Raw genomic sequence first — 18,174 nt, 5'->3', positions numbered from 1 at the left:
TGCTCTATGCTGTTCTTATTGCAGTGAATGCTTGGGTTCTGATGCAGACTCTATTGGGTACATTTTTAAGTCACAAAATGCTTACTGAAATTAGACTCCATGCAAAAATGATAACTCATGTTTCTAATGACATTTGGCAATATTAACAGCACTAGTTGCTGCTTTGCATGGCTTTCTTGGTTTTCATTCTTGCACTAAGAATTTCATATTCTAGCATTATACTTCAGTTGAGTAGAAAAGAAAGGAGTAAAGAGGATGATTTTCAAACTGGCAAGGAACCCATCCCAGAAATAGTGATGCTCATCAATGAACAAGTGACTGCAGCAAGTTAAATTTATTCTCTCTTACTGAATGTGTGTGGGTTAAAAAACATAATCATGTAGATAACCATAATTGATGTTACACCTTCAATGTAGTACAACTCGTCTTTGTTGTCTCGAACACTACTATTTATAAATGAGTGAAAAAAAGTAAGGGAGCTTCCTCTTCTCTCTTTGTATTTGCTGGAGGCTGTACGTTTCTGGATGTTTCATACTATGACTTGTTGATTTTGACAGCCTTACAGAGTTCTTTTCCTCTGCTCAACACTTGCTCATTTTGTATTCTGCCTACCCAGCTGATGCAAAGCACATTTCAATTGCTTCTAGTCTTTTCATGGTGGTTTTTGTCATGTTCCAGGACTGTACAGCACTTCTAAATGCTGCTCTGCCCTTCTCAATGCAGCACTTTGCTTTTTTTCTTTTCCCAAAGGTCCCAGTGCTCATTGACGTCACTGCGATCTTGTCAACCGTCTGTACCGGCACACTATTGTGACCCACCCACACTACAAATATATCGGAGAAGTTGATCAGTTGGGAAAGGTTCCTTGTCAGCCTGCTGTAATGTGATGTGTCCCTTCTGTGTGTGTAACTAGTCATTGAGCCATACAGAAAGAAATGTATTGTACATAACAAGCTAGGAGCTTGCATAAATGGTTTAAGAAAATGGAATGGAATAAATATATATTAAATTATATTATATTTTAATGGCAGTCTATTTTAGAGTTGATATATGTATAATGACTAGTGTGATTGTCTTATTGTTTTTAGTTGAGAGCTTTTCATATTTTGTATTTGGTAAGCAGTTGATATTTAAATGTTGTTATTATATACCGAATTGTAGATTTTAAGAGTGAGCTAGGAAAATATTATGCAATTTACTTCCATATTTGAAATGTACTGATGGCATTTCTTGATAGATCACATGGTGTATAATTTCAGTTTCTAGAAAATAGAGTAGAATAATTATGTAGGAAATTGTAGTGCCCAATATTTCTTCTCTCCCCCAAGTACAATATGTTCATGGACTAAAAATGAAAAATTTTAGTCCTATGTTCTGCTAGTCATCTTGTTTGTACAACATTCCTCTGCAAACTTTTCTGCTACTGTTAACAGTTATTATGTACTGAAACTCAACTCATCTTTCTCTCAAGCTGTGATTCTTTGTATTTAAGATGTAAATAGTGTGTGTGTGTATTCTTTTTTCATTGACCGATGGCTCTGTGCTCATGAATTTGGTGTGCCATTATTTTGGAACAATCTTGGTCAGAAATTCTGGTGAACGTCTGTTTATAATACAGAGTGTCTCTGCCATTTCATTATCTCTCGGATCCAAAAACCCAAGCTGTTTCGGAGTACTTAATTATGCATCATCATCGTCATCAATTTGCCTTTTCCAGTTTCAGCTGGCTTGGGATGTGCACCTTTCGATTTTCCTCTATCTGCTCCTCAGCTGTGTTCCAACCGGGTTCCTTCTGATTATGCTGTTCTTGATGAAATCCATCCACCTTAATCTGAGTCTGCCTCTTGTTCTCTTAGCTTCCATCATCCTTCCCTCTTCCGTCCTCTTAATATGTCCAAACCATGTTAGTTTATTTCTCTCTATTCTGTTCAAAAGCTTTTCTACTCAGTTTTCCTTCCTGACATCTTTTCCTATCATAGTTCTTCCAAATTTCATCTCACTGGTCTGGATTTTTCTCTCTTGTCAGTCTTAAAGTATGTGCTGCATGTGTCAGCTAATACATCATCTCTTTACACTTCCTTCTTCCTCACACTCTGTTCTACTATTTCTACAGATTTCCGTAAGACAAAGCATAACATTCACAATAAAAAATAAGTTACTACACAATTAACATGAAAACTTTCAATTGATCTATAAATTGAAGATTTTTATATCGGTACATTTATTTTTTATAAACAATATAAATGGCTCCGCAGAATTTATATGGAACTGTTTAATGTGGGAAGGGCTTAATTGTTTGGGAAATTGAAAATTATTTGCAAACCATTAGGAATGTCTTCAGAATAGTTAGACTGCTGCAGATCATTAAGCCAAAGTTAGAGACTTTGTCCAAAGCATATTTCTTCTAATTTCTTCATATATAATCTCCTGTCAGTTCTTATCTTCTTTTTCTCATGGTCAGCTTCTTGTGGCTGTTCAGAGTCTATTTCAAATCACATATTCAGATCGATTATGAATCTCGACTTGTTTCTCTTGTCGATTGCATTGACATCTAGTAGTCATGTACTCCTGTTGTCAGCAGTGTAGTGATTTTCCTCAGAATCTTCCATAATTTTCTTCAGGGAAAAAAAAAGCCACCACCTAATTTGATGGTGGTGAGCATTAGGTAAGAGTTCACCGTGTGAAGGGTGTTAATATATCTCTTTGCTTTTAATAATCCAAAGCATCTGAAGTTACCACGGTGTGCTGTATATCTGTTGATCTACATACATTTGTTAGTTTTGGGAATGCTCCTCCTTCCACATCCTGTTTTATGTGAGTGAACCTATTTTTTATATGTAGTGAAAAGAATTTAGAATTCTCAACAGAAATCTAGCCTACTCCATATGATATTATTACTTTGTGGAACTATTAAAAAAGTGGTATTTTATTGTAACTGTTGATTTTTTAACAAAGGCAAATATTGTAATATCAGATGTTCCTCAGCAATTTCTGAATGGAAATTCATTTCCAATAAATCCTCGCGTTTGCTGTACCTTACTTCATTTCAAGGGCCATTGGTCCCTTCTTAACCATTTATAATTTTATAAGAATTATTTATTAACATTTAAATTTGCTCATTGTTTTTTAAAATGGCCAGTGTCGTTTAAAGTTTTCTGGATTGCAGTTTGTCAATCTCCAGATGTACTAAGTCATTTTCTAAGATAGATACATTTTTTCAGTACACGTGGGTTCACTAATGTAATTTAAAAAAGTATCGACTCATAATAAATATTTTCCAAGTTTTAAAAAGTAATTTCATATGCACACACTCATAATATATTAAGTAAAGCACAAAATAATTATTTTTGCTTGTATTTTTTTTAGAAATCCTTTTAATAGCTGCCATGTAGTAGTATATTTACTTTTAATTAAACAAAGCTGCTTGCAGCTAATGCATAGGGATATATTCTCTCTAAAATAAAAGTGGAAATTGAAGTGCGTTTTTTTGTTTCCTGTTTGGAGGGATGTAACTTATCTGGTTGGATCAGGTGTGCTTTAATAAAAGGAAGTGGTTCAGGTTTAAATTCCATAAAAATCATTACAAGAAAATGAGCAGAAACTCTTGTAATTACCAGAATGTTCATGAGACTTTTCACAAAATGAGGGCATGCCACCACTCGGCTTACACAAAGACATGCTACAGTAAAGCACCATGCTTCATAGAATTCCTTTTAATAACAAAACAATTTTTTGTTAAATATATGTTTGAAAATAAATAAGCAGGGGACATAATTGAAGACCAGTATTTTTTAAATGAAGTGATGCAATATGGTCAAATTTCTGGAAAGTAATTTCATACTGCAGTATTTTTCACTTCAGAGGAAAAAATATTTCATGCAAAAAGTGGCATATTATAATTCAAAAAAGTTCTTTTCAGATAACAGTATTTTATTGTTAAAAATGAAGAGATTTTGCTAAACTCTAAATTTCTGATAAGTGAGGTTAATTGCTTGCATGATATTTTAATTGGAAATATCATTGTAACGTCATTCACTTACATTTCATATCACCTGAGCAGATCTGCAACACACAACCTTTCTTCATAATGACTGCACGCTATGTGTGGTTTGAATTCTGCATTATTAGCTTATCTTATTCTGATTTTTTGATTTGATTACCATCATTTCTTCATCCAGGAACAGTACGCACAGTACTGGTGTGATTTGGATTTTCATCAAACATTATTATCCCTTGCCTGTAACACAACAGCTCGATAGAGAGAACAATATTGCATGTTTTGTACGTTCTGTTTACATTCCCTCAATGATGACATCACTGGAGTTCACTTCCTTCACCTTTCAATAAAATAAACTGAAAAAATTGAATTTTTACACCGCAATTTATTCCACATTCCTTGCAACGAAAGTAGGTAGTATCAAACAGTGTTTTAGCAAAACTCAGCAAATGGATTCATATGTCTGATTTTACAGAATTCTCAATTTCAGATTGAATAACAACCACAGTTATAGTGTTTCAATAAAACGTTAGATTAGACTTGCAGACAAGCCCCGGGAAGTAGTGGAGACGTTCAAATACCTGGGGAGTGAATTAATGGAGAATGCTTGACTGGATGCTGAAATTAGTTAGAGAATTCAAGCTGGAAGCTGTTTCTGTCATAGTGTAAGAAACATGTTATGGGGCAAAAATATGCCAGTGGAAGCAAAGGAAACTATGTACAAGATGTATTACGTACCCATAACAACTATTGAAGCAGAAACTTGGACAGTGACAAAGAAGGATGAGAGTCGAATACAGGCAGCTGACATGAAGTTCTTGAGGACTATGATACAGAAGAGTAGAAGAGATAAAATAAGGAATGAGAAAATCCAGGAAGAAATCAGAGTGGAAAAAATGGATGATAGAATAGAGAAGAGCTGATTAAGATGGTTTGGGCACATAAAGCGAATGAGTGATGAAAGAATGCCAAAAAAAGTGATGGAAATGCAAATGTAAGGAAGGAAAGGCCGCGGAAGACCACAATTGAGATGGGAGGACACAATCCAACGCAGTATTAGAGAAAGAAACCAGGACTGGAACACAGTGTTGGAAGAGGAGTGGTGGAAAGACCAAAGAAAGTGGAGAGGAACCATATTTGCCCGTACCTGGCTACAGCTGGACAATGGGAAATGATGATGATGAATAAAAAAAAATGAGAAACCATCCCTTGCTATCAAATTGTACAGTTCACATGTGTAGATCATCTTGGTGCAATAAATGCATATGTCGACTTTTGAAAAAAGTCTTCACTTGCATTTTCCCTTCCAAAACAAATCTATTGTGAGCAGTAGTATGTGTGTTTTTATTCCTACTTTGGTGAAGTGTTTTATTATATATTTTATGAAAACATTCTTCATTACTTCTGTATTTTAAATTGCCGGCGCATTTACTTTATTCTCAAAGCAGTACATAATGCTACTGTCGTACACATCCATTCTGTTGTGCAGTGAATCAAATACTCTTAAGAATGAAGAGTGAAGTTCAAAGTTCTCTTGGTTTTGACATTTTAAAGATATGTGTTTTGCAGGCAGAAGGTGGTGCTAATGGCAATCTGCAATTTTCATGCATTTTTTTGTCAAATAAAATAAAAATACAAAGTAGACTTTCTAAATTATTTACATGGTCTTTATCAAATGTCTTCTGTAAGTGGCAGCATGGTCTTATTTTATAAAACTTCTTGCACTGTACTTAAAAGAACTAGGTGTATTAATGATTATTTTTAGATAGAGTTGCAGTCTGGTGTCTGTAATTATGAAGATTTCAAACACAGGTTCCTCTTTAAATGTTGACTTGCTTCCTTCTTATACTTTCATTGTGTCATACAACAGATAAGGAATTAATTGTAAGCACCACATCAAAGACTAGTGTCTAGAGGAATGTTTTATGTTGGTGCTGGGGTTAAACTTCCTATTAACTCAGTCTATTTGTAGGGCTTTTGCCTTCTACTGTGAAGTCCACTTGTCTCCTTGGCAGTCAGTCCTGTCATTCCCATGCCATGTAAAATGTTGCTTAGTCATAATCTAGTTCAGAATTAATTTCAAACTTCAATTAATTTTACAATGTTTAGGAAGCAAGATAATTTACATATTTGGGTCTGTTTGTCAAATTGAGTGACATGTGAAGAGCGCTTTCCAAAACTCCCTCAAGCCATTGGCAAATAAGAGAAAGCAATTCATTCTTACTGTTACAAATTTCTGCTGAATGGAATGTCTGGATGTACACTGTTCTGGCAGATGGAATTGATTGTAATGCTTCATCGTCGGCTGCTACTAGTTTCTGAGAATACATTTTTCTCCCCTAATTCTTCTTAAAGTCTGTTGGCCCTGTGGAGATGTCGTTGATGACTGATCAAGCCAATCTTTACAAGAAACATGCGGCCACACAGGTCATATCTAAAGGTGGGTGGAAGACGCGGTTGGATCTGGCATAATTTCCATATTTCATGGGTTTCAATTTCTTGTCTGCAAGTCTCATCTTTTTTGTAATGCAAAAACAGAGCAGAACCAAATAAACCAGAGCAAGGTTCTAAGAAAATTCTTAAGCAATCTGTAAAAAAGGAAGTATTTTCCTTGTGTAAGAATTAAAAAGTTGTCTGTAACTGGAATAGAATCTAGATCTGCAGTACTTTTGGTGAAATCATTCTCCAAATCTGCTGAAACTTTATTATTATTATTATTATTATTATTATTATTATTATTATTATTATTATTATTATTATTATTATTATTATTATACCAAAAAGGGTGTAGCATTTCTCAGTAAATTGACAATTTTTTCAGTATTAGGTGCTTTGAGTGTAGGATACAAAATTAAAAGTTTGATAATAGCAATATTAAAAACAATACAACAGCAGATTTTCTCTCCTCCCCGCCCCCCCCCCCCCCAAGCTTTATCTGTAACACTGTCGATATGCACAGGAAAATTTTAAAATTGTATTTTTCCTTTCAAAAATTGAAGATTTTAATTTCACATTAAACTTTTTAAGCTGGGATCGGTATCATGTTTGATTTATAAGGAAGCTATTGATATGTTTTTCCCTAATGGACTGATGGGAGTTGGAAAGCAGCTCTTTAGTTGTTTCATGTTCTACTTTAAGTTGCTAATAGAATAGTTAGAAATCCTAAAATTTTAGATGTTTCCTTAATGACACCTTGACAGACTGAAAATAGCTGTCCGTAATATTTGTTCTAATTTTTCAGAAAACCTGTGTATTGAAAAGGCTATCTTGTACTATATTATGTGGATTAAAATGAGAGGAGAGAGAGATGGTTGTATTCTCAAGAAAATGGGACACTTCAATTCCACTTAAGCTTGTCATTTGAGATTATACATGTAAGAAATTATCTTTGCCTATCCTTGGTGAACTGTGTATGTTATTGTTTTGTAGATAACCCCCTCATGTTAATGTTCCAATTTTAAGACATTTTAATATATTTTTGTTTTGTTTTTCTTCCACTATACAGAGCGCAATATTAAAGTGCAATATATTATTATAGCTTATGTATACATTCTTGTCTCCTTGTTTGCATTTTTACTCGAAGTATTATTTTTTAATGTTGTAATTCCTGTATTATTGTATAATATTAGAAAACGTTCTTCTGTAACACTGCGGTCCAAAGTGTGCGTACATCTTCATCGAACTGTTACCATAAATGAAATAAATGAGATAATTTATACAATTTTGCAAATTGATCTTTTACTATATTCAATGTTTTTTGTGCATTGAATTTATTCTGTTGAAGGATATGAATGCATGCGTTGTATTTTTATTTTTGTACAGTATAAGTTATTGAATGTATTCAGGGCATAATGCAATGGTGTATTTTCATGAAATAAAGAAAAAAGGTGCTTATTTAATTGTAATTCTAATTCCTTTACCCTTTGTCCTTGCATTAATTTGTAATTTGAACATTGAGCTATGTAATACTCAGAAGTAGGGGAAATTCATCTTCTTGATACTGCAATGAAATGTTTACAATATTGTATCCTTATCAGTGGGAAGAGCAAAGTGCTAAAGTTAAAAGCTGTATGTTATTGATAAGAAATTGTTTCTAACAAAATATTTAATGGATTTAGTTTTCAGAATTAAATCAAAGGAACAAGTGACTATGACTACCTGACAGGGCTATAGTATAAAGAATGTGAAAGATGGACTGATCGGAGTTAGGAAGCAACTCGTTGGTTGTCTCATGTTCTACCACAATAATAAATAAATAAAAAACATAATTAATGAAAGGTGCTAGCTAAGTCCTGCCAACATTTTGATTTCAATAGCCAAATAGGGAACCATGGCCTTCAAAGAGAACATGCACAAAACTAATGGTGTACCAGGCTGTAGTCATCTCTACACTTCTCTATGCCTGTGAAACGTGGACCTTATACGGTCGTGACATCAAAAACTACGTCTCTAATGTTGAAATTACCGGGCGAGTTGGCCGTGCAGTTAGGGACGTGCAGCTGTAAGCTTGCATCCGGGAGATAGTGGGTTCGAACCCCACTGTCGGCAGTCCTGAAGATGGTTTTCCATTTTCACACCAGGCAAATGCTAGGGCTGTACCTTAAGGCCACGGCTGCTTCCTTCCCATTCCTAATCCTTTCCTATCCCATCGTCGCCATAAGACCTATCTGTGTCGGTGTGAGGTAAAGCAAATAGTAAAACAAAATGCGAAGTTCTCGAGAAAGCATGTGCTAAGAGTGTAGAAGCATTGGTCGTTGGCCATCGCCTCAGGTGAGCAGGACGTGTGGCGTATGAATGACACCAGATTACCGCGCCAGATCCTCGATGGTGAACTTGGTTCCAGTTCTAGACCACTGGGTGCCCCCCTGAGACGTTTCAAAGATGAACTGAAACAAACCTTAAAGGTGACAGAAATAAACCCACAAACCTGGGAAACACTTACCATTCACTTCATTCTCGGCATCTGATCCCAATCACCTTCAGAATCTCAAATAGCTTGGTCCAATCAACATTATCGAATGCATTTTCTAGATCTATAAATGCAGTATGCGTGATCTTATCTTTCTGAATTCGGTGTTCTAACATCAGATCTAAAGTCAGCATTGTTTCACATATTCCTACATTTCTTCCAAAGACAAATTGATCTCCCAATTCAGCTTCAACTTTTCTTTCCATTCTTCTGTAAATAATACATGTTAAAATTTTGCAAGTATGAGATAATAAACTAATGGTGCAGTAGTTTTCACATTTGTCAGCATCTGATTTCTTGGTAATGGTTGTAACAACATTCTGTCTAAAATCGAATGGCACTTCTGTATCATACATCTTTTAGGCCTACACTAAGTGGAATAACCTCCCCATGCTGGTTTCTCCTAAGGCGGTCAGTATTATTATTATCATCGTATGGCATTTACAAGCATAATGTGTAAAAATATACAATTAACATACAAATTAAAGTATAGGGGTAATTAAACTAGAATGTCCAGCTTCGACAACCAGCCCACTGCATTTGGTGTCAATTCATGCAGAGTCCGTAAACCGTCCTTAAATGCTGAGAGTGGACAGCTCTCAACAACATGAAGCAATGTCTGCTTCTCAGCACCACACTCGCACGCAGCACTTTCACAATATCGCCACCTGCCGTGGCCTGTTCTGGAACGGTTGAGTTTTGACCACTCATGTCGAGGAAGATCGAAACCTGGCACTTTCTTCGTTGGGTCTTTAATCAGAAAGGCGTTGGTGGGTGGACATTGTTCCCATCGCTGTCTCCATTCTGCTGTTACACTGAATTTTTCATAGGAGTGTAGATCAGTCCAGAGTGGATTCCTGGATTTTAACCTCATCACAGGGGGATCTCGTAAGGCATTGAACAAAAGTGAGTTCCTGTGTGTAAAGGTCTTCTTGAGCAACTGTACTTTCGCTGCTTTTCTCCTCAGATCTGGAGGAGCAATGTTTGCTAAAACAGGCAGCCACTGAGTAGGAGTGGACCTCACTGTACCAGTAACTCTGAGGGTATGCCATCAATTTCATGTGCCTTATCCTCAGGTCTCTCAAAGCTCTGTCAAATTCTGACCTCAAACTTGTCTCTTCCATTTCATCAGCATCAACTGCCTCTTTTTGTTCCAGATCCTTATCTACTTCTTTCCCTTGATATGTTTAATATGTTCCTGCCATCTTTCTGCCTTGTCTTCTTTCCCCACAAGTTGTTTTCCATTTGAGCTCTCAAATTTGTGTTGCCACCAAATATCCAGGAGGAGATGGACACACTCAAGTCATGTTCAAGGGTAATGGTTACAATGATGTACAGATTCATAGCAAAGCTCACAGAAGTGAAGGGAACTGCCTACCTGCCTTACATTCACAATACCACAGATTGAATTGCCAAGGTACTCAGCAAGCACAATATAAAAATCGTGTTTTGCACTGTCACTAAAACTGCTGATAGCTTAGATAAAAACAAGGAGAGATTGTCCCAACTAATATACCCTAGGGTGCAGCAAGCTATACATTGGCCAAACATGCTGGTCCATTCGTACTTTTATCAAGGAACACCAAAGAAATATTCGTCTCAACCAGCCAGACAAGTCAGCAATAGCTGAGCACGGCATATCATCGGGTCATGATGTCTTGTTCCAAGATGTTTGAGCTCTTACCCACACTAAAATACTGCACCATTCTGAGTCAAATCTCGCAGCGTCCAAGAAAAATCCTCAGCTAGTGTCGGTGAACATCTCAAGGATTATATCAAACATATTTTTTTTTTACGTAAATTCGTTTGAGAGTTATTCAATACAACGCTTCCATTCACGTCAGACAAGTCTTACGGATGTTTCAGCTTAAAATCGAGCGCAGAATCAGCAAGTACTTATCAGCTAAGTTATCATATTATTTTATATACTAATGTTATAATCTATAAATAGTAATGATAATGAATTAAATTATAATTGCTATTATTCATTCATAAATATAGAATCTGATGGATAAATTAAATCTGAGGATCGACTATTCATTAATATTTACGTTAATCTTTCTCCTAAAACACTGGTCTAATATCGTCTTCTTCATTTTAATTATCACAGTCTTCAATAAAAACTATCAGCTTCTCTCTAAGCTTTTGATTTAAAAAATAAATATCTAATTGATCTTACATAAATCATCGTAGACTGGAATTCTTTAAATAAAATTACCCTGTGTTAACATATATTGCTTCTCACATCTCCTAGACCTAGGTTTCTTATTAAAGAACTGAACATTGAAGAGCTTGTCGTGTCAAAATTAAATTATTTCAATGAAACATTTGAAATGTTTAAAAATATTTCAATAAAAAATAAAATATTTGATTTTTAAGCGGACTAAGAACGATTATTACATTTTTATCTTTCATCATATGTCTTCAACTAAATAAGAATAAGATCAGTTTTAAAAATGTGGCTTCCAATGTCTCCTACCATAATATTAAAAAATATATTATTAATGATAAATAATCATATTCGAAATATCTTCCTTGGAAATAGGTGAAATTGCTCTAAATAGATTCAATAGCTTCGTTGTCAGGTTGCAATTATGTCTTACCACCTCATAAAATTCAATCACTTAACCTACAAGTTAATAAGGAATACCATGGATGAAATTCCTAATTCCTCCTTAGTGATAGTCTGTCATAATGAAGACACTAAGATCGTATATCCTATTGATGACCTGGTATTTTAGTTTAAATCAGTTTAAACCATATACATGACATGAAATTCTCTTCGAAATTGCCATTCAAGTGTTAATTATAGGTTATTGGAATTATTTTTGATGTTCATTATCTATTATTGACTCGTAAGTTTATTACCAAGTTGCCATTAATACGTAATATGGGTTATTCCATATTTAAACATCATTACTACCATTCAATCTAACCTTGATCCATATTTGCATTACCTAACCATTCATTATTTAATCTTAAATAAAAATCCTTCCTGATACGTCTTCATATTTATTATAATTCAACACCTACTTACTATTAGATAACATTATTCCATCATCTTACATTCCTTTTCTCATATTTTCTTCATATATTTATACCGCCGAATATACAAGTATTATTTATTTGATTCTATGTAACGCATAAATTAACTACTTAAAATTAACACTTCATGGATCAACATCTAACATATGTCTATCAATATGCACTTCACTTATCCATTTGTATCCGTATTTAACCTATATTGGCTTAAAACTGGCAATAAGTCGTCAATATTTACGAATTTGGTAACTTACGACTTGATATTAACACGTATCACACTTCAGTCACGTCAAAACTTCCTATCTTTGGCATGGCTTAATGAAAATCAACTGAAATATTGCTAACGTAAAACTTCACTGACATATATTCCCTCTCCTACCTTAGGATATACTTCAATCTTACGGAAGACTACCTATAACCTTCCTTAATGCATCACTATTGAATCACTCGCGTCGAAACTACATGTTATTAAACATTTCACGAAGATATAACGACCTATTTCTTCAAAACATTATCAATCAACAACTATCTTCACCAAATAAGAACGTAAATAATCTTAAAATAAATTGTGAAACTTATTTTATTCTGTGTCTGTCTGCTGCCGGGGACGTTTCTTCTGCTACGTAGCTCTGTGGGCAGGTTCCCTCAAAGTTAACGGCTCAGTCATCTGGGAATCTCGGTAAGTGAGCTCGTCTCTGCGGATGATATCGGCTGGAGTCCATTAGTCGTCAATCCCAGCTTTGATTTAGCAACCCATTGCCCATTACATCGATCTCGTGCGCATGCATGAAAAATACATTCAAAGACAATATTAATAACATCTTCTTCTTAGTTGCAAAGCCTTCTTGTACTATTATTTTGCTTTGTACAGCAATATGTGACGCCAATTTATATGCTATATAGATTTTAAGATGTCTATGGTAGCTTATGATCGTCTAATTCAATGACAGTTTATGTTAAATGCTGGCGTTTTAAATTGCGTTTCCTAAAGAAACTTTCGCTTTTCTTCCATACAATCCCAAGGTGAATCCTATCGTATTTAATTCGTATTTCGTCTCGAATTTCGTAAATACGGTGTGTACGGAAATGAATTCTCGTAATGTCTTCGGAATTTACCGGCAAACTTTATATTTTAACTTGGATATATGCTAATTTTTAACAGAATTGCTCTTCCGATCCTCAAGGTTGCTTATTTCAAATCAGTTTTCGATTGTTCTCTCTGTTGACTTTTAACAATTTGAAAATAGTACATTTTAACTCGGTCACGGCCATTATGATCCATATTGCTCGTATCATTTGATTTGAATTTTTCTACCGTTTGACATGTGAACATTTTAGCGTTTTTCACGGCAAATGACGACTTTTAAATTCCGTATTTCAGTAATCAGGACAATTAAATGCCACAATACTACAGGTCTAGGGTTAAATGGGAAATTGTGGAAAAACGTAAAAATCCTAACAATTCCAACAAGGACATTGGCTGTCAGTTAAGTACCACGTGGTTGCCAGCCATTAAGGATTTACGTAGGTACCGGTAGTTAGCGTTCCTGTCGTTTCATTATTATTTTGTTTTGGTGTTTTCCAAATTCTTACGTTCGTTATCACCAGATAGTTCATTCCAAGCTATGTACGTTGAACATTTCTTTATTACCCACCCTAGTTTTCACCTTCGGCTTAAGGCCGGTCTCCACTGATTAACATTTAACAACAACATGTTAAATGTTAACTGGTGACACCAACAACATGTTAAATGTTGAATACTGTTTCATTTAACATTGTGTCCACACTTAATAAACATGTTAAACTTGACTTTCTTTGTTTACATATAGGTAGTTCATCATATCAATTTGTGGTAATACATTTAGGTGGTGTCTGGTATTTTCAGACAAGGACAATGGACTCAGATGAAGAGGATTTTGCCTTTGTTATTGCCACTGTTGCTTCTTGTTATGATTTAGAAATGCAGTTCTATTAGACACATTTCCTCCCGTCATCCTGCTCATTGCTTCAACAGCAAACCATTTTGAAGTATAAATTTTGTCCGCTCCCGCCCCGACTTTTCTGATTTTTTTTTTTTTTTTTTTTTTTTGCAATACTCGACTGTACTGGTAGCGGAGGGACGCTAGGTTTTTTCGATGCACTCACGGGAACAATTATAGATAATTTAGAATTCCTGGAAAATGTCGGCTTTCTTCGCTTTATCACTGGATTCCTTTGACGAGACATTCAACAAACAAGGCCTTTCTATTATATCATTAATTAAGTCCAAAGTAATCTTGCTCTACTCCATTTCTGACTATAAATTTTAGTATAGTGCAGAGAGAACGACACACGTGCGCGTATCGGTACCAGTACTGTATTTGTAGCTTGTAATAAAGAGAATGAGTGTTGCGGAGTGTTGTAACTATAATCCTACTTCATGAGAAGCACGTCGTTTGCATCGTTTGGCTATCTGTTGACATGGAAACGAAAAGGAAGTTGCCGAAGCTGTGCCAACATCTCCCGAACAACGAATTGACTTGACATGTTTTCCACTTGGAGCGGAAAACAAGCCAACATGTTAAAAGTGTTAACCTCAACATTCTGAGTTAACATTGCCACGCCCCTAATAAGTATGAGTAAATGACGATGGTCATAGGGACGAGCGCTTACAAATTAATTTTCAGCAGAGCAAAAATTAAGATAAGACAGTGAAACATACCAAAGGAAACGGACAAGAGGAAGCATGTAGGGACCAGGAGCCTACCCATTTAATGAGAGAGGGCGGGATCAGGAAATTGCTCAGCAAACACATCAAGAAATGACACCAAAAATATTCAAAAATTTAAAATAAAATATAATAAATAAATCTTTTTACACTACAATTTAAACCCTTGGATAACATTTAAATAAACTGAGAAAAGTATTGAACTTACAATTAGCACCCAACATTTAAGGTAAAATAAATATTCAGAAAACCAACGAATAATGTAAGTAGAAAGAAATTCATTTCTAATAAATAAAATCATTCATATCTTTAAAAACAACCATATTTATATACCTATATACTGATGCATCAGGAAAACTACGTAAGTACCATGGTACGCACATGTTTGAGGTATTCTAAAATTAAACGAAACTTTAACATATAAGCCCGAAAGGGGAGAAAGGGGTTAGCAAATCGAGGACTGTGACAGCACCCGGTAGAATTAAATGGCCCACACGGCGCGGTTTAAAAGAAATATATCCCAAGTTACAATTAATTTTCTATCACCAAACCGTGGTAAACAACGTAAACATGAGACACAGTAACATCAGGAAATAGCACGAACAGATCACTTAGCATAACCCAGAACACAATATAGAACCAACAGATTCAGAAGAAAAATCAAAAAACGTATCATTTATGGAGTAGAATACACGATACAGTCATAGCGGCAGACACAATGCACATTCAATTCACAATAATAATGTTACGTAACTGTCAGGCACGAAAAGATAATAACAACAATACCCACACGAAAAGATAAGATAAGGAACCCTTTTCTCCAGGGCTGTCCAACCCTCGACCTACTAAACGTTACTTGTATTGTTGAAACTGATAACATTTATACGATATTACACCAACAATTGAGTGATATTTAATTAAAGCCCACAAAGCAAAAGAATATAACTAAACCAGACTCAACTCAAGTATTCACTAAGAAAATTAAGCATAATTCAACTTACCAAAGGTGACTAATAATAATAATAATGTAAATAAAATATAAAGATAATTATAGAGAGAAATGTAGGTGCAGTGTTAGGTCAAAATAGGGCACAGGATAGCCAAAACATGCGACAAGCAACACAATTCGCACAAGGAGATAAGCAGAAACACGAATATACGCCAACAAAACAACGAGTAAGAAAACAAATAAAATGCAAAGAATAAAGAAAAGCGGCACACGCATACGGGCATCACAAGGAAAATCACAAGCAAAAACACCGAAAGGTTAAGCCCGAGCGAAGAGAATGACAAACTTAAAACAAGGACACGATAAAAATTTTCCAAATGTTATTTTAGCACAAGGATGGCCTACCGTTATATACTGCACGTACACATGGAGCAGAACACGGCATCACTAAAACTTAGATGTCCACAATGTTCATATTCTACAACAATTCGAATATAACACACACACAGTAAAATAATATTAATAGCAATGATACGTTAAAATACTTACGAGCAGGTCTTATGCCAAGATAAACTCACCTCGTAGTTTGACCTAATATTATCACTCCACAAGTACAAATAAAACTACCTATATAATTACATATTTACAAATTAACACACATTTTATACAAAATGTTTAAACTCCCATCACTCGATGTTTTGTTGTTTATCATCCAACACCAGTTGGAGTACACGTCGTTCTGGTAACAGTCTCCGCAGCCATGATTGCTACAACCAGCCTCCAAGACTTCCTGCGCAAAATGCAGCGCTTCCAATTTCCCCGCTAGGAACGACACATGGAAGACTAGATACGCGTCCTGGCGAGCAACTGTCACATCACACTCATTAGTACTACATGCAGTCTGATAGATAGCGTAGCAGTCCCTGTAGCTGGCATACAGTGCAATTACACGTTTAGAAACTACAACACACCGAGGCGGCACTTAGTAGTCGAGCGTCCAAGTTGCTAGGGCAGATATAATCCAAGTTCACAAAATACGAAGGCTTTCTTAATTTAATACTTAAGTACAGTAGAACTCCAGCCTCACGTGAACGAGGTAATATAATAGTTCAACACAGTTACTAGGCTGGGAACCCAAGGTCCATAGCAGAGAGTAATAATTACAAGTGTCAAAAATAGACACAATTTAAATAACTGTCCAATAACAGTAAATGGTCCAAAGTATAGGACACAATAAGAGTTTTTATTTTAATAACGCCACAACATGCAAAGTCAATTGGAAGACACAATCACAATATACATGTCAATTGTAACATGTTAAATTTAACATGTTGGTGTTAAATGTTAATCAGTGGAGACCGGCTTTTACAGGCAATAAAGACAGAGTGAATCAAAAGAAGAAACGCAAAAACACAAGGCAAACATACAACATCTACTATAACTCTCTTAAAAGTTACCTAACTACATCACTAAATCTACTGAGCTGCCCCTAACAAGGCGGATATGCTGACCATATGTTAGGGCACCCACTACATAAACAAACAAAATCTATTCTATCTCTCAGCAAAAGGAAGAAAAAGAAAAAACTACTTACTACTTCACTAAATCTACTGAGGTGCTTCTAACATAGGCGGAATCCTAGCCACATGTAGTACCCTACATAAAGGCAAAGATAAACAAACAAAATATATTCTATCTCTCAACAAAAAGTAAGAAAAAGAAAAAAGGAAAAACTGCTTACTACTTCACTAAATCTACTGAGGTGCTTCTAACATGGGAGGAATCCTAACCACATGTTAGGTCACCCCCTACATCAACTCTAACCTGATAATTATATTTTACTACCTACAACTACTTAACAGAAAAACTGGCCGGCTAGTATCGCCCTGGTAAGGAAGCATTCCGCCCAACCCACGATACTACTCCAGCCACTCCCCGTGGGTCAGATGTCATCCCCACCTACACCCAGTTTGCACTTTGCTTCCCTTCCCTCCTTTGCGTGGCGAATCCAACATGAGGCGGAAACCAGTCCATCATGCGATCCGTCACGCTCTTATCTACTGCCTCGCCTATTGTACCCGAGTCGTCTTCCTTTACCTTGCCTACCGCCATCATGACTCTCATGTTCCATCCCGTGCGGACATGCTTATTCTTATTCTTTTTTCCCTGGGATGGGTCAGTCCCATCCCCCCCTTCCATCTCTTATACCTCCCGCTCCCTATCCCATATTTTCACTCTCTCTGTTTCACTTACATCTTCCTACATCTATCTTATAATATTAACATACATTTAACAACACCGTACTTGCCAACAATTCATCAGTTTCCTTATTTGTCACAATTCTTCCATTATCTGTGTCTCTTAGTCTAAAAACCACACACTAATTGCACATTCTTTACATTTCCAACTCTATTATTATACCATTTATTTACAGGTCCCCTCTCCACTTACTTTTACCTTTTTAATTTCTTATAACAATAAATTCCTACCTCATCCTTATCAGCAATTCT

Source organism: Anabrus simplex, chromosome 1 (genome assembly GCF_040414725.1).
Source record: "Anabrus simplex isolate iqAnaSimp1 chromosome 1, ASM4041472v1, whole genome shotgun sequence".
Classification (NCBI taxonomy): Eukaryota; Metazoa; Arthropoda; class Insecta; order Orthoptera; family Tettigoniidae; genus Anabrus; species Anabrus simplex.
Note: the sequence above shows the minus strand (reverse complement) of the source record.